We start from the raw sequence: 21,686 nt of genomic DNA on the forward strand, positions 1-21,686 counted from the left end.
TGATAAAACTCGGACGGAAAGAAAGGGCCAAGAGAGGGTGACAATTAGTTGATCTCTCACTGAATTTGATCTGTCTTCCCTCCTTGAGGCAAGGATGGCAGCACGGAGCTGCCTCCATGCCAAAGCAGTCAGTCAGTGAGGTGAAGCTTCTGCGGAGGAAGGGGTGGGAGCCTTTGGCCACCACTGTCCTGCTTCCTCAGGACACTTTCCAGACTCTTTGAGGATGGGGTGTGTGTGTATGTTTTGAGTCAGATATCTTTATGTGTATTTTCCAGATGTGGACAGTGAAGTTCACAGAGAATGTAGTACCTCATTAAAGTCACACAACCAGTAAGTAGTAAAGCCAGGATTTGAACGCAGGTCAGCCTAATTTCAAAATCTATATTCTTAAACCCTATTCAATATTGCCTCCTGATTCAATCTTACTTTTTTAAGTGTACAGTTCAGTTATTTTTAGTATATTTGAATTGTACGAACGTCACCAAAATCAATTTGATAATATTTCATCACCAAATAGAAACCCTGTATCCTTTAGCCATCAACTCCTAAACCTACTGTTCTGCCAGCCTTAGGCAACCACTATCCTACTTTCTGTCTATAGATTTGCTTATACTGGATAATTCATATAAAGGGAATCATACAATATTGGTCTTTTGTGACTGGCTTTTTTCAGTTAACATAATTTTTTTTTAAATTTAATTTAATTAATTTATTTTTTATACAGCAGGTTAAGCATAATTTTTAAAGGAAGACTTTTTTGGAGCAGTTTTAGGTTCAGAGCAAAATTAAGAAGAAGGTACGAAAATTTTCCATATGCCTCCAAACCCCACCCATGCATAGCCTCCCCCATTATCAACATCGTGCACCAGTGTGGTACACTTGTTACAATTGATGACCCTACAATGACACATCACAGTTACCCAAAGTCCACAGTTACTTTAGGGTTCACTCTTGGTGTTGTATATTCTTTGGATTTGGACAAATGTATAATAATATATATCCATCATTATAGTATCATACAGGGTATTTTCACTGGCCTAAAATCCTCTGTGCTCTGACTCTTCATTCCTCCCTCCTTGCCTCCAACTCCTGGCAACCATTGATTTTTTTACTATCTTCATAATTTTGCTTCTTGAAATAATGATTTGAGAATTTATTCCAGAAAGATAAAGAAAAGAGAAAAACAAGCAATTCAAATAGCAATTGACTAAACTCAGCTGCTCGATACAAAGTAAAGCTGGAAAAAAACAAAAACAATAAAAATCCCTGCAATAAACAGAACAACACCGCTCCCCTCCTGGAGTAAAATGACATTGAAAACTAAGTCTCAAAAGTTAGCAACCCAAGTTGGATTAGCAAGTCAGGAGGCTCTGGAAAGAATAGCTTCAAGAAGAAAATAAATTTCCTCTAAAGTGTTGCAGATTCTAGATTATTATCTTAGTGAGAAAGTGAAGGCATATGACAATAATACATTATAAAAATTCAGCACCTTGCTTCCTCTACTTCTTCCCTCTTCCTCCCAATTTAGGTATGTGCATTTCTTTTTCTACTGGCAAGGTTATATGCCATAGAATTTCTTCACTTTTTCTATGAGTCCAAACATACGTTAAAATGTAAGCTCTATGAAGGCAGGGAATATTTTGTCTGTTTTCTTCATTGATCTATCCCTAGCACTTAGAATGGTGCTGGCCCAGAGTATGTAATCAATAAACATTTTTTATTTGAATAGAATGAAATTTACCAAATAATGACTAATACTCATTTAATTAAAATAAGTCCTGGTTATTTTTAAACTTAATAAACAGCCAAACTGCAGAAGAATTAATTATATAAGAAAGTATAAATTCTATACGTTTTGACAATGTAAAATTAACTATATGATGAACTGAAGCTGACATTGGGGGTAGCCATGAGGGGAGGAGGGGAACACAGGGCTATTAAATCTCTCGTCTTAGAGGGAAGTCAAGAGATACCGTCTGAAATTGATGGATCAAGAAATGGAGGGATGTATTGGGTAAAGCTATAGAAGTATGTAACAGAATAATAAAAAATGAAATACATCTGGCAGTGGTTGTTGAAGTGTAAATGAGCAAAGATCTTCATCTTTCATGAGGGGACCCATCAGATGTACTTTGAAGTCGATACATTGAAGATAAAAGGCTAATAAGTTATAATTGTGGGTGTTGGTCTCAGAAGGATTAAAGTTAGAGCAATTTTAAGCTGTTACCTCTGGGGAATGCCACGGAAAAAGACCTGTACTTTTTTTTTCCAAATTACTCTCCATTGCCAACTAAATTGTTATTGCCAGGTAGCCATATTTTAAAAGTGATATTTTTAATTTAAAAACAGTTTCTAGAAAAGAGAAGAATTTTTAGGGCAGAAAAAAATTGCAACAGTTTGCAATTACATACTGTCTACCAGCAAGGACCGTCAAACATTTTGCAAACATTATCTGATGGTGAGTGTCAGAATCTACATTTGCCAGATGGAGAAATTCAGACAAAGATGGAAGTGACTTGCCCATTTTCAGTGCATCTGTGACCAAGCCAGTGATAAAACCCAGGCTTCCTGGATTCTGAGTCCAAAGACAGATTTGGATTGATTTCTTCTTAGAAAAACCACCACATATTGGTGTGACAATAGTTAAGGAAGAAATCCAAACTAATAGATGACATGCTCTGTGTTTAGGGCTTGGAAAATGCCTGTATTTTTCTATCCAATAATTTGGTGCCAAAATGCACATTGTCTGTCAAGAGAAAGACCAGTGCTTCTCTGAAGCACCTGATGGGAATATATATCATTTCAAGGAGTTGTGCCTGCAAAAATAAAAAATGACAATCCCTATAACAACCACAATTAATTTTTAAGTCTCACTGTATATATAAAGATTTCTGCCATTTTATGGCCAATTAGGAAACTAAATATGGTTAATTAGCTTGATAAATAATTACGATTATTCTGCCATATGCCTCTAATATTAATTCAGACTACTAGCATAGGTGGAAAGGATAAAAAAACTTTTACTGATCTGGCATCATTTTACCTATTGATTTTACTCTTGATGTGAGTGTGTATATATATATATGTGTGTGTGTGTGTGTGTGTGTGTGTGTGTGTGTATTTTTTGCCTGACTTCCCCATCTGGTTAAAACTCTGGAGGGGAGTCATTAAATGATTATAGTGGATTCCTCTTGTTTTGTCAGTAAAGTTCCCTCCTCATTCATCCTATGCCCAAAACAACAAATAAACACTTCTGAAAACAGGTCTATAGCAGATGGTACTGGCCCAAATAACCAAAGTGAGCATTGGATCAAAGCTGCTGCAGAACTTCCAGGAGAATTTGGAAGAGGACACTGTGAGAGTCCCGACCTCAGCCTGGCTGGTTTCTTGACAATAGGAGAGCTGTTTTAGGTCAGGAGCTGTTGCTGGCCATGTTTTTAGTGTGTGGACTGAGAAACAGAGAAAGGAAGAAGAAAGTGGATGTATGGAGAGGAGCAAAAGTGAGACACGAATATAGTAACAATGAATTAATCTTTCTAAAAATTGTAGTAGAATATACATAACAGAAAACTTACCATTTTAACCCTTTTTGAGTGAACAATTCAGTGGTATTAACATTAAGTGCATTCACATTGTTGTACAGCCATCACCACCATCCATCTCCAGAACTTTTTATCTTCCCAAACTGAAACTCTGTACCCATTAAACAATAATTCTCTGTTTCCCCATTCTCCTAGCCCCTGGTAACTACCATTCTGCTCTCTTTCTCTATGAATCTGACTATTCTGGGAATTAATCATTCTTACCAGGGTACTGTTGAAATTTGTGCCAGTTAGCAATTTATTGTCACTCAGATCCGAATTCACCCTTCAATGCGTGCTCTGCAATAATAGATGGAATTCCTTTAAGCATTTCTCCTTTACAAAGAGCACTTGTTAAGCTTTCTCAGTAGAGGTCACTCAAGGGAGAACGCAGGAGGAAGGGGCCCTCCTGCTGTTTCTGGCAGCTACATTACCAGCTGGTGGTACTCTGACCCAGTTCTGGCACAGGTCCCAAAGTCACGGCCCCTTGGTGTCCTTGCAGCCTTGGCCTGCCCTAACAATCCCCTTCCTGTGGGCTTCCTGACAGGGACACCATATGCTCCAGGCCTCCTATCTGCAATGGCACTTGTACTCGCTCTGCACGCCCATGGCCAGGCCACTGGATGTGGTTTTTCTACACCCCGCTGTGTCTCAGAGAGTTGCTTCCTGCTTGCCCAGTGGTTGCAATCCCAGCCTTGGGAAGGGAGTCCCCTTTTGCTGTTGTCCCTCCTTGGGTACTCTCCCTCAGCTTTAGGGTACCACATAGAGTTCCCTTATATCTTATAATTGCTCTTTCATCAGAAAATTTAAAATATTTACGTTAAATTTCTCCTATTTAAGTCACCTTGAGGTTTCTGCCTCTTGATTGGACCGAGACTGACATACAGTGATTGTGGGCAGAGTGAAAGAGTAAACCAGGATGTTCCTACAGAAACTGAAATGGTTCCTACAGAAACTGAAATGTATGGTCACCTCCTCTAGAGACGGGAGGGAAGGTCCTGACTGCATTTGAGGCTCTGACTCTAGTTTATTTCTAGAGTCCACTAGCTACCTGCCCCTGGGTTCTGAGATCAACCTGTCTCTAAAATAAACTCTAGGGGCTTCCCTGGTGGTGCAGTGGTTAAGAATCTGCCTGCCAGTGCAGGGGACATGGGTTCGAGCCCAGGTCCGGGAAGATCCCACATGCTGTGGAGCAACTAAGCCCGTGCGCTACAACTACTGAGCCCATGTGCCACAACTACTGAAGCCCGAGAGCCTAGAGCCCGTGCTCCACAACAAGAGAAGCCGCTGCAATGAGAAGGCCGCACACCACAACGAAGAGTAGTCCCCGCTCGGTGCAACTAGAGAAAGCCCGTGCGCAGCAACAAAGACCCAACGCAGCCAAAAATAAATAAATAAATTTGTAAAAAATAAAATAAGCTCTATCTCTAGTCTTTAAGAGAGCTCAAGTGTGTTTCTGTTAGTTGAAACCAATAATAAATATGCAATTTCACATTCTCTCAAATATGGTTCAGAAAAAAGGATGGAGGCATAAAGAAGGACTACTCCAGAAGTGAAAAAAAAAAAAAAAAAAAAAAAGGGAGAGGAAGGAAGACTATGCTGAAGACTAACATGAGAGCAACTTCCAGTGTTTTAAGAATCTCAGTTGGGTTTGCTGTTGATGCTGGGGATTCAGGTTCTAGGACTCACGTCACTTGTCACCAGTGGGGACTCACACGAATGGAGCCGAGGAGGGCACTGGCCCAGGGATTCTGAACGCAGGGCAACGTGGCTGGGGCCAAGTGAGTCCTCCTACTCCCATCACAGCCAGACCTTGGGACCTGCTCAGCCAGTGTATGTGAGAAGGGGGTTGGGTGTGCAGAGCCAGCCCAGGTTCACTCAGCAGCCGGCGGGAAGGAACAGAGCTGCCTCACTGCTCCAACCACAAGGTGGCACAGTCGGAGCCTGCTCCCTGGGACGGAGAACGCTCAGGTGAAGGGAACGCACTGAACTGGTTTTGCTCAGCAGGCAAAAGTCCCTGCCCATTAGGAAAGCGTGGCTTAGTACATGTCAGATTTTCACCCATCAGATTTGCCATTTTTGTCCGAGGCGGAGTAAGCAACGAGGAGCAGAGAGAGGTGGAACCTCCCGCTCCGGCACTTCTCCTCCCGTGAAGACAGCACTAAAATGTTGGTGTCAGTTCCCCCCTCCATGAGCCAAGATGGAATTTAGGGAGACAAGGAACACTGCTCCCTTCCAATAGTAACTTTCCTTACCTATCCAAATAGGGGGTTTTTAAGTCTGCACAGAGTATTTGATGCTTTATACTGATCACATAGAATCATGATTATCTTTCAAAGTGCCTTTTTTTTTTTTAACAGAAAAAAATCATATGTCAATCCTCAGTAGAGTGTGAAACCTGAGATGCTTTTGCTATGAATGGAGTGAATCTAAGTGAATCCATCCACCCTCTTCCATCTGGAAGTACAAAGTTGGATGAGATACGGTCCCTGCCTTTTAGAAAGTAGAGCACTTCCACCCATATTTTACTTTTCCTGGCTCTGCCATGGAGAAAGAAAATTAAACTGGGTTCCAACCGATCAGAATGGAGGGTGAAACAAGAGTGGATTCTACAACCAATCAGAGCAGATGCCACAACTAATGTCAGAAATGCTGGCTGTAAACAACTGGTCAGGCTGTACAGCATAGTACGTCCCAGTGGTTGCCAGCTCTGGATCTGTGAGAACCCGTGTCTAAGGTCATGGGAAGGACTGTAGGAGAGCCCCTGGCTGCTCTGACTGAAGTCATATCTTCTGGTCTAACTTAATTGCATCTCAAGGTACTGAAAGAAACTGTCAGGCAGTTAAGGATTTTTGAAGAATACTTCCTCTGAAATGTACTCTTCCCATAACCTTAATCATCTCAGTACATTGCAACACAGTTTTTCTAGAGTAGCTAACTGGCCAGTGCTTTGGAGTCACCTGTTTTTCTTCTTTCGTTCTATATCCTACATTTGCATTGTAGGCAAACCCTGGCCATTCCCCCTTCAAATTATGTCCATTACCTGACTACTTCTCAGCACTTCTATGACTACTTTCCTGGCCAAGCCGCCATCGTTTCTTGCCTGGTTCACTGCAGTAGCCTCCACACTGGTCTCCTTCCCTTCTTCAGTCTACTCTCAACCTGACAGCCAGAGTGATTCCACTAAAATACAAGTCAGGCTGTGTTACTCCTCTCCTGGCACCCCTCCAGTGGCTTCTCACCTCAGAGTAAAAGCCAAAAGACTTACACTGGTCTGCAAGGCCCTGTACCACCTCGATTCCCATTATCTCTCTGACCTTATCTCCTACCAGCTCAATGTGGTAGACTCACGGCAAAAACCGGTCCTAATTTTCCACCCCTCCCTATATTCACATCCTTTGCAATGTGACTTCAAGGCTCTCCCTGTGAAGGAGTGCAGTTTGTTCCCGACCCCTTGAAACTAAGCTGGTGTTATGAATTGCTCTGGCCGACAGAATGCGGCAGAAGTACCGTTGTTTCAGTTCTGAGCCCAGGCCTCAAGAGGTCTTGTGAACGTGCCCGCTCTCTCTTTTCTTCCCTCTCCCCACCCTGTTTCTCTCTCTCTTTCTCACCATCCCCTCTCTCCCTTTCTCTCCTCCTGTTACGGTCTCTCCCTCTCTTCTTTCTTTCTCTCCTCGCCTTTCTCCCCACCCTCCCTGCTAGGCATGAGAACAGAATATCATCTTACTGGAGGATGAGAGACACACAGGTATGTGGAGCTGAGCTAAGTCAACCCAGTTGTCTTATCCAAGGCTCAACACATGTGAGAGAGCCCAAGATCAGAACTATGCTGGCTTGCCACTGACTGCAGAGGCATGAATGAGCCCTGCTAAGCTCAGCTCAGCTCAGCAGAACCACCCAGGTGATCTTTAGACTCATGAGTAGAACTAAGTGTTTATTATGATATACCACTGGGGTTCTGAGGTTGCTTGTTACTTAGCATTATTGTGGAATAGATAACTGATACATTTTCCAGTCATAGTAGCCTTCTGGAAAAGACTAGTCACATCTCTACCTCAGAGTTTTTGTACTTGCTGTTCCCTCTGACTAGAATACTCTTCTTTGACCCACCCCACCCCCAATATCTGCACACCTTAATCCCTAACCTCCCTCAGATCTTTACTCAACTATCACCTTTTAAACTTTTTTTTCTTAAAATCTAGTTTTGCTTTATTGACATGATTTCAACTGGGGTAACAAAGACAAATTCATCAACAATATATTCCAAAAGAAATTTGACATTCATATGTACCATAGCATTTAAAATTTGAGTCTAGAATTTAGTTGTAGAATATAGGGGAGTATGAAACAGTGGACATAGTATTGACTTTGGATTCATTTTACTTGAATTTGAATGCTAATTTCTCTACTTCCACAGTGCTGAGGAAGCTGAGTTAATTTCTTTCAATCTAAGTTTCCTCATCTGCAAAACTGGAATAATGTTTTTATTGCAGCATTTTTGTAACAATTCAATGAGGTAAAGCAATGGCTTTCAAATTTTTAAAATTGTGATCCACATTAAAAAAAAAAACAGCTTTTTAATCATCATTTGGAACACACACACTATGTCTATGTATACAAATATGAAAATTAAAAATTCATAGAATGATACTTATCTTTCCTATGAAAAATCATGTATTTACATCAAAATGTTAATTTTAATTTACATTAAAAAATTTTACATCATCTGTCTTCTTGAACAATAGTGGATAAAGGTTTTATTTCATTTCATTTCATTTTATTCTATTTTTTAATATTTTAATTTTATTAGAGAATAGTTGATTTATAATGTTGTGTTAGTTTCAGGTTAGTTTCACAGCAAAGTGATTCAGTTATACATACACATATAGTCATTCTTTTTAAGATTCTTTTCTCATATAGGTTATCACAGAATATTTTTTAAAATTTAATTTAATTTAATTTAATTTTTAACATCTTTATTGGAGTATAATTGCTTTACAATGGTGCGTTAGTTTCTGCTTTATAACAAAGTGAATCAGCTATACATATACATATATCCTCATATCTCCTCCCCGTTGCGTCTCCCTCCCATCTTCCCTATTCCACCCCTCTAGGTGGTCACAAAGCACCGAGCTGATCTCCCTGTATCACAGAATATTGGGTAGAGTTCCCTGTGCTATACAGTAGGTCCCCGTTGGTCATCTGTCTTATATATAGTAGTGTGCGTGTGTTCATCCCAAGCTCCTGATTTATCCCTCCCCCTGACATTTTCTCTTTGGTAACCATAAGTTTGTTTTTGATATCTGTAAGTCTGCTTCTGTATTGTAAATAAGTTCATTTGTATCTTTTTTTAAAAATTAGATTCCACATATGAGTGATATCATATGATACTTGCCTTTCTCTGTCTGAGTTACTTCACTTAGTATGATAATCTCTAAGTCCATCCATGTTGCTCCAAATGGCATTATGTCATTCTTTTTTATGGCTGAGTAATAGTCCATTGCATATATGTACCACAACTTCTTTATCCATTCCTCTGTCGATAGACATTTAGGTTGCTTCCATGTCTTGGCTATTGTAAATAGTGCTGCAGTGAACATTGGGGTGCATGTATCCTTTCAAATTATGGTTTTCTCTGGATATATGCCCAGGAGTGAGATTGCTGGATCATATGGTAGTTCTATTTTAAGTTTTTTAAGGAACATCCATGCTGTTCTCCATAGCGGTTGTACCAATTTACATTCCCACCAACAGTGTAGGATATCACCTTCTAAACTTATGGTTACCAAAGGGGAAAGGAGGGGGGAGGGATAAATTAGGAGGTTGGTATTAACATTTACACACTACTATATATAAAATAGATAACCAACAAGGACCTATTGTATAGCACAGGGAACTATATTCAAAATCGTGTAATAACCTATAAGGGAAAAGGATCTGAAAAGAATATCTATATCTATATCTATATCTACATGTATAACTGAATTACTGTACTGTACACCTGAAACTAACACAACATTGTAAATCAAGCTATACTTCAATAAAAAAAAAGGTTTAATCAAGATAGGAAAAAAAATATCATCTTCTTAGTGAGATCTTGTCTGGCCATATATAATGCAATCTTATTCTAACACTTCCTATTTCCCTCTTTTAATTTTAACTTTCTCCTTAGCATTTTTTGCTAACAAATATATTTTATATATTCCTTATCTTTCTTGCTTATGATCTAAATCCCTTGCAAGCTCCTTGGGAACGGGGATTTTGCCTGTTTTATTCATTACTATATCGCCATGCTTAGAATAGTGCCTGGTACATAAAAATAACACAATACGTATTTATCAAATATGTAAGTGAATGAATGTGAATTCTTCAAAATGGTAGGGTGGACTGAAAATGTTTTCTTAATTTTTAAAACTGGCAAAGTTAAGGCTCCCCAAATTAGATAAGTTTTATCTAACTTCTCTCCTTGTCCACATCATGATCTCTGTCATAGCCACCCTGAACTCCTGTCTGGATGGTTGCAATTGCTTCCCAACTAGTATTTTCAAGTCTGTCTTTCTCCCTACAATCCCTTTCCTCCATCACAGCTGGGGTGGTCTTTTAAAAGGGAAAACCTGACTGAGACTGTAATCCTTAGCAAAGCCTAACAGGACCTGCAAGATCTAGCTCTGCTCCCTCCCCACCTTCGACTCACACACACTCTTCTCCTCATTCTCCTTGTTACTTCACTAGTCTTGCCGTTTCTTAAACTGGCCATGACCTTTCCTGCCTCAGGGACTTTACACGAGCTGTTCCCTGTGATGAAGAGCATCTTTACTCATCCCTTGGCCAAGTTACCTCCTATTCATCCTCCTGATCTCATGGCAAGGATCATCTCCTCAAGAAAAGCCTTCCCTGAACCTCCAGGCTCAAGTTTCTCTGATACTTCATGTTTATTCTTTAAGGCACACCATACAGTTTATACTCCTATGTTCGTGCAATTACTTGTTTAATATCTGCCTTTCCCAACATGCTGCAAGCTCAGTGAGGACCTAAAAACTCTTCAACAGATCATTTGGCTAAGTTTGGTCTATGGTGCAGAGAAGGCCTTGGTAGGTGAGAAACTTGTAGTGTCAAACAGGAAGCCTCTGAAGAAAAGGGCTTTCACATATAATGAGTCAAGTCTTCCAGGAAAGACTCAGTTCTGATAATATCTGTGTGCTTTTCTAAAGCCACAGAGGTTGATAAACCACTCCTCCCCATGACCATCACCAGCCCATTAGCAGAAGACAGTCAGAGCGAATACTTCCAGTCTAAGGGGGGTGTGTTGAAGAATAGCACCTCTTGCCATTCTTGCAGTGTCATGATTTATGCAGCGAGGTATTGCTGCAGATGACAGCAATTAGGAACGGAACTGGACACAGCGAGAACAATAGCAGTAGCGTTGATTAACTCTAGGTAGGATATTAGTCTTCTATTACTGTGAACAAATTACCACAAGCTAAGTGGATTAAAACAACACAAACTTATTATCTTACATTTTCCATGGATCAGAATTCCGAGCACAGCTTTGCTGGATCCCTGCTCAGGGGATCACAAGGCTGCAGTCAGGGCACCAGCCACGCTGAGTTCTCGTCTGAGGTGTGGGGTCCCCTTCCGAGCTCAGTCGGGTTGTTGGCAGAATTCAGTTTCTCATGACCTAGTAGGAATATGTTCCCCATTTCCCTGCTAGCTGTCATCTGGGGATCACACTCAGCTCCCAGAGGCCATTGGTATTCCTTGCCATGTGGTCCCCATGCTATTCACAGCATGGATGTTTGCTTTCTCCCAGGCCAGCAGGAGCCCACTTCTAGGTCACAGCCCACCTGTGACCAGCGGAGAAAGCTCTGTGCTTTTAAACTGACTAGGTCAGGTCCACCCCACGACCTCCCTTTTGCCATATTACGTACCACAGCCATGGGAGTGATCGCTCGTCATATTCACAGGCTCCGCTTTGCCCAAGGATGTTAAACAGGGCATCACACCAGGGCATCCTGCCTACCACCAGCAGCCGGGACGGCTGATGTTAATAATAATGAACCCTTGAGTGCGTATTCCTCGCCAGCACTGTGCTAGGTGCTTTTCAGCATTTAATCTTTAAAATAATCTATGAGGAAAATTCCATTGCTTTCCCTGTTTTACCTGGTTTACAGGTGACTGTCCAGTTTTATACAATCACTAGGAAGCGTAACTAGATTTTAAGCTCCAGTCTTTCTGATTCTAGAATCCATTCTTATACACCTTACCTCGAGAGCTGTTTCTGCTGTAATCAGGGGAATGATGATTATTACTGTTTTATGGATGTAAACACTGGTTTGGGGAGATCAAGTAACACACTCAAGGCCACCTGGTTGGTAAGTGAAAGAGCAGCCATCAATCTAATCTTCTCCGTCTCAGCCCCACACTGTTGGTATCCCATGTAATAGGGGGACATTCAAATCGCTTGTCAGCTAGAAGGAAACTCAGTAATGAACCCTCCCCCAGAGACCACAGAAACCAGCATGCCTTCAGGCTCCAACGCTTGATTGAATGACATGATACACGTTATCAGTGCTATTTCTTTCACCTGCAGTGAGTGAAAGTAGAGGTGTTTTATTCCCAAGCTGAGGAAACTTACCTGAGCTAAGGGCACCTGGAATCATTCCCTCAGAAGTTTCCTGATACTTAGCACCAGAAGTCGCTCCTCCCAAGATGGTAAAAGGTTAGTGATCATTAACTTCTCTCTTCTGTGCATTTACACGTTTGAATGAAAAGTGTCCGGGGGCTGAAACAAACAATTATTCAGGAGTGAGGATGTATTTCCCTGGGACTAACATCGTCTTGTTTTCATTGCTTCCTGCAGGGAGACAACACAGCTTTGGCCCCCGACCTGCTAACAAATACAATTATCCTTTGTAAATGTGATATCCTCCCCTCCCCCCACTTTGTGCTTTGGCAACCAGAGGTCAACCTCCACCTGAGAATGCTGTCCACTTTGTTTCTTTTGATAGCTCTCAATGCCAATAGTCAGCTTGGTGCAGAAACAGCTATTCAAAAGACATACCTGCCTCCAGCACCTCAACTGTAACCCCCTGTCCTGCTACTGTGCTTCAGGTAAGAAGCAGAAAATAAAGTTATCAGAAAAGTTTCATTTCCTCTGAGTGCCCTGCCAGGTGAAGGTCTGGATTATAACGGCATTCCTCTGTCAGCAGCCACTCCTCCCAGTGGGCAGCTCTCCTCCCAGGGCTGCAGCTTGCCCAGTACCAGGAGCACCTTTCTTCTCCTGCCCCTTCAGGACCAGGGCTGGTAACAGCTGCCCACCTGGCACTCATCACCCACCCCTTGATGGCCCACACCTCAGTATGTAGCTCCGTCCTAAAAATGTTCTTAATTAACCTTTAATTAATTGAAGTGTGGCATCCATATCCTACCAAGACCCCTGGCTGATAATCACTTTAAACTCTTAATGGAATTATTGACTTATGCAGTGAGTATAAACTGGTGATAAAAAGCATTAAGCATATGGCTGATGGGGCACTGGACATTTGTATGTTGCCAAAACAACATCGCATCGTTTACTCGCTAGTCACGTGGGGAAAACATCATGCTACAGTGGAAGGATGAGACTACCATTTGCCTTAATTGGTGGTTCAATGCTAGGATCCTCAGTGGTGAGTCAACCAGAACATATGTAGCTTATGACGAAGTGCAATATAAAGTCCACATCTATGACATAATCTAGCTAACAAGATTTAAACTGAATCATCATGCCTTTGCTTTTTCCTTCCAGTTTATACAAAATAAGTGGGTTAGAGAAACAAGCTAAATGATATTGCAAAGAAGCACCTAGTCAAATCCAGAAGATGGGATGTTCTGCAGATAACTGGCCAAATCCGTTTAACAAGCATGCTATTATGTCTATACTTGATCTTTTTTTTAAAAAAGGACTTAAAATTGGATATGGGATGTACATGCTCTAATTGGTTCCTCATTGAACAAACTAGCTAGAAAGGACATTTGGGGGATGATTTAGATAATCAAATATGGACTGGTTATTATTAAGATGTATTGACATGGAAAGTTTCAGATCATTAACTGGGAGTAAATGCAATTGTCCAGGGAAGGGACTGTGAAGAATAAAAGAGGGCTGAGGACATAGCCTTCAGAAACATCAAGATTTCAGAGAGAACACTGGAGGTGGAGAGCTGGTCGGGGACTGACCAGGAGCCAGGAGAGCACAGAAGAAGCAGGAAGGCCAGGGGAGGAGGGTGTCTCCAGAAGGAGGGAAAAGTCAGGTGTATCATACGCTACAGATGGGCGAGCAGGAGGATGAAAGGGAGGCCACTGATGATACAGTAGGAAGTCCTCAGAGACTTCTGCACGTGGAAAGGCAAGGAAGAGCGATGGCTCTTGTAAGAACGGCGTTAGAAGGAAGGAAGAACACAGGACAGTAACTGGAGGGAAGCAACGGTGCCCATCTTTGCACGAGGAGGCGGAAGAGGAGGAGTTGCATTCAGGTTGTATCCTGGGTAAATGAAAACTCCTCGCAACTACTCCTGTACCCAGAATACAGTGTGGGTGGCGCCCCCTGGAGGACGCAAAGGGAAGGGCTTATGAAGCGGGCAGAGTACATAGAGTTGTTGGGAAATGGAGAGTTAAGCAATTTGTAGACTAATTGGAAAAGGTCAGTAGGGAGGCAGAGATTGAAAATCTAAGAGGAGAAGGAAGGGTCACTTACGGCACAGGATGCAGAAGTTCACAGAGCAGGGAATAACGTGGCGAGCAGCAGACAAGGCCGATGAGCCTTGTGGAGGATCGAGGTTTCCTCTGAATCAGCAGGAAGAGAGCCAGGACCCAAACCATGGAATTCTCACCTTCTGTGGAAGTCACCAAGCTGGTGATGATGAGCAACCATAAGCATACTTTGAAAGCAGGTTTTCCAAGTGGCAGTGTTTTGGAGTTCTGCAAAGCTGCATCAGCAGTCGCTAGATGGTGTGGGCCTCACACTTACTGGGGCAGGGGATTGTCAATGGGATGGGACTTGAGGGGTGGACCCATCACCCCAGGAAAATCTTTTTCATAATGACACTTTTCATAATGACACTATGATGGAATGAATAAACAATAAAAGGTTTTGAGTCAGCAGACGAGTTTTTGGCCCTTCTCTTCTGTCACGTACACTTTTTGAACTTCAGCTTGACTTGCTTCAATGAACTTTTACTCAATACAGGGCACAAAGGACACTGTTCTTAGTATAGCCCGTGACATTCTATTCAATCAAGAATCTGTTTGGAGGAGGGGCTGGAATATTTTGGGCCTGCAATGAGAAATATAAAACGGTTCTCCATGTGCCTGGAACAGAGAACTGCCTCCCTAAAGAGTTAAGACTGATAGAAGAGGAACTAAGGTGCACTGTTTACTATGACCATTTCTTTTCTCTTTCTGTACTCTCTTCCCATCACTCCATCACTGAACTAGAAAGGGCCGATGTCTTCTGGCCTCTACTGCCCCACGGAGTGCTGCTTTGTGGCTACTGACCACACAGCAAACTATCCCCTGGTCAGCAGGTCTCAGACGTGCATGCAACGCTCCTAACCAGGGCTCTGAGGAGACCACAGCCGTCTTCCAGGGGATTCAGCAGCTGCTCAAGGTCCAGCAGCTCAGAGCCCATTAGTCAAAGGTTGCTATTCCCAACCGCTCTGCTCGCTATGTCAGATGGATCTGGGACAAGCTCTTGGTCAGATGGTTTTCTCCCTGGTGCCTCTTCGTAGATGCTCATCTTCCCAATTTATCCTCCAAGCAATATCTTCCCTCACAGCTTTAGAAACTCTGGGGCTTTGCACAAATGTGTACAAAGTGTGGAGACTCCAGCCAAGAGATGAGAGTGGGAAGGAAAACTGCAAAGGGAGGGAGAGCTGAAAGGTGCCAGGCCATTAATTCCAGCTCAGTAGGGATGGGGAAGGAAACAGTAACTCAGGACGGAGCTCCAGAGCTAAAGCAAACAGGAAGGTTTTAATGAGAAAGTCCTTGAGGGGAAATGACTTAGTGGTTTGGAAAGAGTGGGTTCCGGCAGGGCTGGAGGTACCACTTGGAGCTTCATCCTTGGGGAGGGAGGGTAGCCAGTCCGGAGGAAGCCCACCAGGGAAGGGCAGGACTTTCTTTTTGGTGCCGAGACAGAGCAAACGCATCCTCCACTCGGGTTTCCCCCACCACACATATTTCCCTGGAACGGGGGTTGGGAAGGGGATCCTCAGGGAGGGGCAGCTGTTCCATCTGCTACAGGATTGAGAAAAGCATCTTAACTCTTAGTATGGAGGGGGAGGCTGAGACTGCGTGGTCAAGAATCTGTTTGGAGAAGGGGCTGGGATATTCTGGTGCTGCACCTGCAATGCGGGATACACAACATTTCTTCCAGTGCCTGGAACAGAGAACTTAAAAAAAAAAAAGTGCTGCTAAAAGGAAAACTAAGGCACGATGATTACCACGATGATGATACAGACATGGTGCGGAGCTTGGGGAGGGGATGCATCTTCTGATCCAAAAATCAGGGCATGGCATCTAACAAAAACATTTTTTTTCTCTGGTTTCTGAATTTGCATACAGGAGATGCCTTAAAATGGTATAAAATGAAATCATACTTAGTCATAAATGTAACAAAATGAACTTATCAGAAAGGATGACTTTGCATGAAATTGGAAGTATGCTGGAGAATCTGGCAGGAACCAAAACTGTGTTTGAACTGAAGTGTACCTGAGAAGAGGTGGCGAACGAAACTTTACAAATCCTGACTTTATTATAATTTCTGCATGAATCAGCGACGGGTGGGGAGAGAGGGAGAGCACGGTCCCTTCTGCGAGTGTGGGTGTCAGGGGAGAAGCCAAAGTCCCTCCAGCGTATTCAAGTGAAAAGCGCTTGGGCTCTGGGGCCCGGGACCTAGAATTGAGTCCTGACTCTCTGACATCCTAGCTGTGTCTCTGGTGAATCAGGGGTCCCTGATCTGCTGAGTGAGGACAGAACTGAGCCTGCCAGGTGGCTGTGAGAATTCCAGCTAATGATGTCCATTGGGCCCCTGGTCCAATGTCTGGCGTGGACGGTTACGCATGATGTCAATTCCTTCCCCCTCTCCGACCCAGGGATCTCGTTGAGGTAGGGAAAGATGCGCCAGCTTTGGACAGGTGCTCAGTCACTGAAAACACCCTGCAATTTATCAGACATTTGGGGGCTCCTCCAGAAGCACAAGGAGGCCCTGCCCGTTCCCCGTCCCCCCAGGCAAGTGGGTGAGGAGAGAACACGCTCAGGTCCAGCTGCCTGCTTCTCCGTGGGTGCCCACCGCAAACCCACCGTAAACCCGCCGCAATCCCACCATAAACCCACCGCAATCCCACCATAAACCCGCCGCAATCCCACCGTAAACCCACCGCAATCCCACCATAAACCCGCCGCAAACCAGTAACGGGCCAGGCTTCCACTGGCTGGAAAACTGCATGGAGAGGAAGCTGTAAACAGTCTGGGGGGAAAGAAAGTTTCCTGTTGAAACAGGGGCAGCAAGAGCCTGGTGATTTGCGGTGAGCAGAAGAACAAGGGCAGCAAAGAGGGGAAAATGTAAACACAGATGAACCGTGAGCCCCCGGTGCATTTTATCTGACCCGAGGAGCAGCCGGGGCAGAAAGAATGTGGGCACCTCAATTATGCTGCAGATGATCACGAGGAACTTCCCAGCCTTAGCTGATCCCGCTGACGGCTCCTTCAGCGACTTAAAAGGGCATTTTAAAAGCCATTCTCCAAGTCCCTCCTGCAAGGGGAATGGGGAAGATTTGTCATTTCCACCCAGCTTGCAATGCTGTCACTTCTGTGCACCCTGGCTTTTTCTAAAAAGGTCCCTGTCTTTTAAATTTCATCATTTACACCACTTGCTTCAATGACTCTAAACCTGGCATGCTGTTCCATGGTTTTGCTGCTCTCTGAATCACATGCTTTTGCGTACATTACGTAGCAGGGCTTGGAGTCCAACCTTAGAAGGAGGTTGCCAAAGCTTCCCATTCCTTTACCAAGGCTGCTGGTGGTGCCTTTCTGGAGTAGTCAGAAACACACTCTCTTCCTCAAGGTCTTTTTTCTAATTCTAAGTTAACCTTGAAGAAAGATCCCAGGCTGGGCCATGACTACCTAAGAGCTCAAGCCAATTCTGATTAATAAATATTTAGGCACCTACTATGTGCCAGGCATGATGGGCATTCCCAGGTAAGGATCCTTAGTTTCTACTCTGCAGGGCCTTGCTGCCTGTAAAGGAGAAACATACAGGGTCTATGTCAGGTCTATAGCGGAGTCCAGCTCCTGTGGGCTGTGAGGAGAGGCGACTGGCACAATGGAAACAGTTCATTGTTATTGTGTTCATTCAAAAGATATTTGCTGAGTACTGATTATGTACCGTACACTTTTCAATACCTTGGGGATACAGTGAAGAATAAGAGTGTGGGATCTGAGGTCAGGCAGAACTGAATCAAAGCCCTACTTCCAATGCAACCCAAGTCTCAAACTCACTGAGCTCCAGATTTTTCATTTTTAAACGGGGACCATAATAAGAATATTAATATCTACTTTGCGGAGTTCTTGTGAAGTCAAGGAGTGGCTATGATACGTGCTTAATGTGGCTGATTGGTTGTTCTAGAATAGATTGAATAAATAAGGATGATGATTGGATATGCAAACAGGGGAGGTGAAGAAAATTAATTTTATTTCTTGGGCATGACCGAATGCACGGGTATGGCAGAAGGAGAAATAATAGCATATACAAAGACGCAACATTCCAGACGAGGCTATGCCTAAAACAGCGTTGTTCCTCAAGGGGCCACAAATTTTCTAAGAGAGTGTTTTACTTTTTTATTTTAAAACTAAAACTTGATGATTATTTCACGTACATAAATGCATATGTATACATACATATATATCATGTATATATAATAAATATGATATATATTCTTATAAGCATATATATTCTAAATAATCTGAATATCCAACATATAATCCACAGTCACCGCATGATTGCAGCCTCCAGTTTGTGTCTGGGATCACATTAATGCCAAGTAAAGCCACTTTATTTATTTTCCTCTAATGAGGAATAGAGAGAGGTGGGCTTAACATATGAATGTGTTTGCATCTGCTGGAACCTAAAACACAGCAGGGTGCATTTTATCCAAAAGTAGGTTTAGAGGTGGTAGGAAGAGAGAAAAGCTGAGTGCCAGAGAGGATGCCTGCACTTGGCCCAGGGTAATACAGATGGGCTGACTGGGAAAGAGCTGGGCTTGGACAGTTAGGACCACACTGTGTTGGGAATATAGACTTGGTTTTAGGAAAACAATATGATGTCACATTTCATTAATGTTATTAATGCTCATTTTACTGGTTTTGTGACTTTTTTGGTGTTTAGATCATAAATTTGTTTTAGTCTTATATGAGCACTAAGGTAAAATGGGTTAATACTACCTAGTTTTTTGATGTACAGATTTAAATAACATATTAATAAACCTAATTTAAGTCTAACCCAAGGGTCCACTAGACCTCTGAAGGGCGGGGCATTGTCCTAGGTTAAGGAGTAGGCTGGGACACTCCAGCCTGGTGTAGGGGGAGGAGGGGCTGACCGGAAGTGCCCCTTTCCGGGTGAGGGCCTCAGTCCACAGCTTCCTGGGAACTAGGAGCAGGTTCCCGGGAAAAGTGAGGTCATCACAGAAGGGCTTGGAAGGGTGCAAAGGAGCATGTGCTACGGAGAACGGATCCTCTTTCCCCAACTTTCTCCTGGCTTAACCTCCGGACTCACAGAAACCTCACCGGTTGCTTCTCTCAACTTCATTCACTTAACTGCTGCAGATCTGCCACGTTTCAGCTCCTGTGCTGGGCGCAGGGATACAGTGTGCATGAAACGAACACGTCCCGTACCCCCAAGGAGCTTACAGTGAGAGGGACCATTGAATTCATACTTATTCTCAACTCTCACTGCTTATCCTTTCCTACAAACTTAGTCTTTAGAATCCTACACATAATTCCCGCCCCACTTCTACAAAGAAATAATCAAGCTTCATTTGATTTATTCAACTACATACCCGGAAAGGGGCAGGTACCAGGGGCGATAGCGGCATTTTCTCCTGTTTTTTCTCTTGGTTCTGTCTGAGTCTAGCCCAGGAACCTGCAAAAAGCGAGGACTACGTTTTAGAGAGAGTTAGAAGAGGCGACAAGGAAATGGCATGATTGGCTAGGAGGTCCGGTATTCCCTTATAAGGCTAGCAGGTCTCGTTTTCTAGGGTGAGGGAAGCCAGCTAAAGCTGAGTTGGAGGATTGTGACTGGTGCATGTCAGGTTTCCTTGACAGTGAGGCATTTCTTGTAAGTGGGAACTGACTTCCGTTTAGATCTGTGATGTGGGCCCCCGCCGCTGGGCCAGCCTCCATTTTGTGGGTCCCGATATTTGAATTAATTTTGTATCACATCTTAGGTTGGGTTCTTTGGAAGTACTGCCAGAGGTAGGGGTTTGGGAACACGTGATTTATTCAGGAAAAACTTGTAAGGGAAGAAGGGAAGGAGAAAAGTGAAGGGAAAAGAGTAAAGCGAGGAAGAAGTCCAGATTTGATCCCCAGAGGACTCTGGGACACAGAAATGTCCCCACCAGGAGGTAAGAGGGCCAGACTTTTGTGGTTGGGAGGGGGTGTGTGTGTGTGTGTGTGTGTGTGTGTGTGCCCGCACGTTGGGCGAGGGGGTGGTCGGTGGCATAACCTCAAAGCTGAGGCAGCCCCCATCAGCTGTAAGGGTAATTTCTAGAGAAAGGGGGAGCTGTGAGCTGTTAGCTCACCACCTCTGTAGACGGGTGCACCAGCCCAGTAAAGGGGACCCGAGTGAGTCACCAAATGAATCTACCTCATGTAGGTTCAAATGCAGGGTTCACCTTCACAAGTTAGCATGACCATTATATGAGGTGATTTTGAAAAGCACCTGCTGCAGTAACGGTCCCTTCCTCTCCTTTCTGGCATTAGAGGCAGAAGTTCTTGACAGACGAGCCTAATCAGAAAAATCTGCCTGATTCGTACTCGAGGTAAGCAAGAAGGTTAAACCCATCACTGAAACCTTATTCCTCTGACCCCCCTGCGCCAACCACGTGGAGGAATCCAACCTCACCTGGTCTTGTGCTCACCCAGTGCTTTGGCTGTTGCAACAGCCCCTAAAGAAATAGTTTCTTTCCTGTCTAGAATCAGCCCTCTGGATACCTCTACTGCAGGGCTTCCCAAACTCTATTGCATTAAACTCTAGTTTAATGGGGTTGGGGAATGAAGGTTGTGGTAGGGAATGACTCTCCCAAAGATGTCCACACTCTAATCCATGGAACATGTGACTGTGTTGCCTTACATGGTAAATGGAACTTTGCCGATGTGACTAAGGGCACGGATCTTCAGGTGGAAAGAACACCCTGGATTATCCAGGTGGGCCCAATCTAATCACATGAGTTCTTAAAAGTTGAAAATCTTCCCTGGCTGTGGTCAGAGAGAGATGAGACAGAAGAAGATGGAGGAGAGATTCAAGGTGTGAGAATTATTCTACCTGCCATTGCTGGCTTTGAAGATAGAGGACGGAGCCATGAGCTAAGGAATTTGGGCAGCCTTTAGAAGCTGGGAATGGCCCTCAGCCAGCAAGAAAATGGAGACCTTGGTCCTATAACCACAAGGAATTCAATTCTGCCAAGAACCAGAATGACTAAGGAAATGGACCTTCCCCTTGAGCCTCAAGAAAGGGACATAGCCGGGCTTCCCTGGTGGCGCAGTGGTTGAGAGTCTGCCTGCCAATGCAGGGGACGCGGGTTCGAGCCCTGGTCTGAGAAGATCCCACATGCCGCAGAGTGGCTGGGCCCGTGAGCCACAATTACTGAGCCTGCGCGTCTGGAGCCTGTGCTCCGCAACAAGAGAGGCCGCGACAGTGAGCGGCCCGCGCACCGCGATGAAGAGTGGACCCTGCTTGCCACAACTAGAGAAAGCCCTCGCACAGAAACGAAGACCCAACACAGCCAAAAATAAATAAATAAATAAATAAAAATTAAAAAAAAAAAAATCTTCTTTAAAAAAAAAAAAAGAAAG

At 43.6% G+C, this 21,686-nt stretch overlaps 2 long non-coding RNA genes across 2 annotated transcripts in view; one reads left to right on the plus strand and one right to left on the minus strand.

Annotated features, from left to right (window-relative positions):
- The window catches only part of LOC309666497, a 57,721-nt gene extending 36,063 nt beyond the window's left edge, over positions 1 to 21,658 (plus strand). Inside the window, exon 2 of the long non-coding RNA XR_014267125.1 lies at positions 21,516 to 21,658. This is a non-coding gene — a long non-coding RNA (uncharacterized lncRNA). The remainder of the gene's footprint in view (positions 1 to 21,515) is intronic.
- The window catches only part of LOC309666485, a 47,130-nt gene that overhangs the window by 8,978 nt on the left and 16,466 nt on the right, over positions 1 to 21,686 (minus strand). Inside the window, exons 2-3 of the long non-coding RNA XR_014267121.1 lie at positions 19,673 to 21,364; positions 12,217 to 12,363 (exon numbers count right to left, since the gene is read on the minus strand). This is a non-coding gene — a long non-coding RNA (uncharacterized lncRNA). The remainder of the gene's footprint in view (positions 1 to 12,216; positions 12,364 to 19,672; positions 21,365 to 21,686) is intronic.

The sequence above is a fragment of the Balaenoptera physalus genome (assembly GCF_965194825.1).
Source record: "Balaenoptera physalus genome assembly, chromosome: 1".
NCBI classification, from domain to species: Eukaryota; Metazoa; Chordata; class Mammalia; order Artiodactyla; family Balaenopteridae; genus Balaenoptera; species Balaenoptera physalus.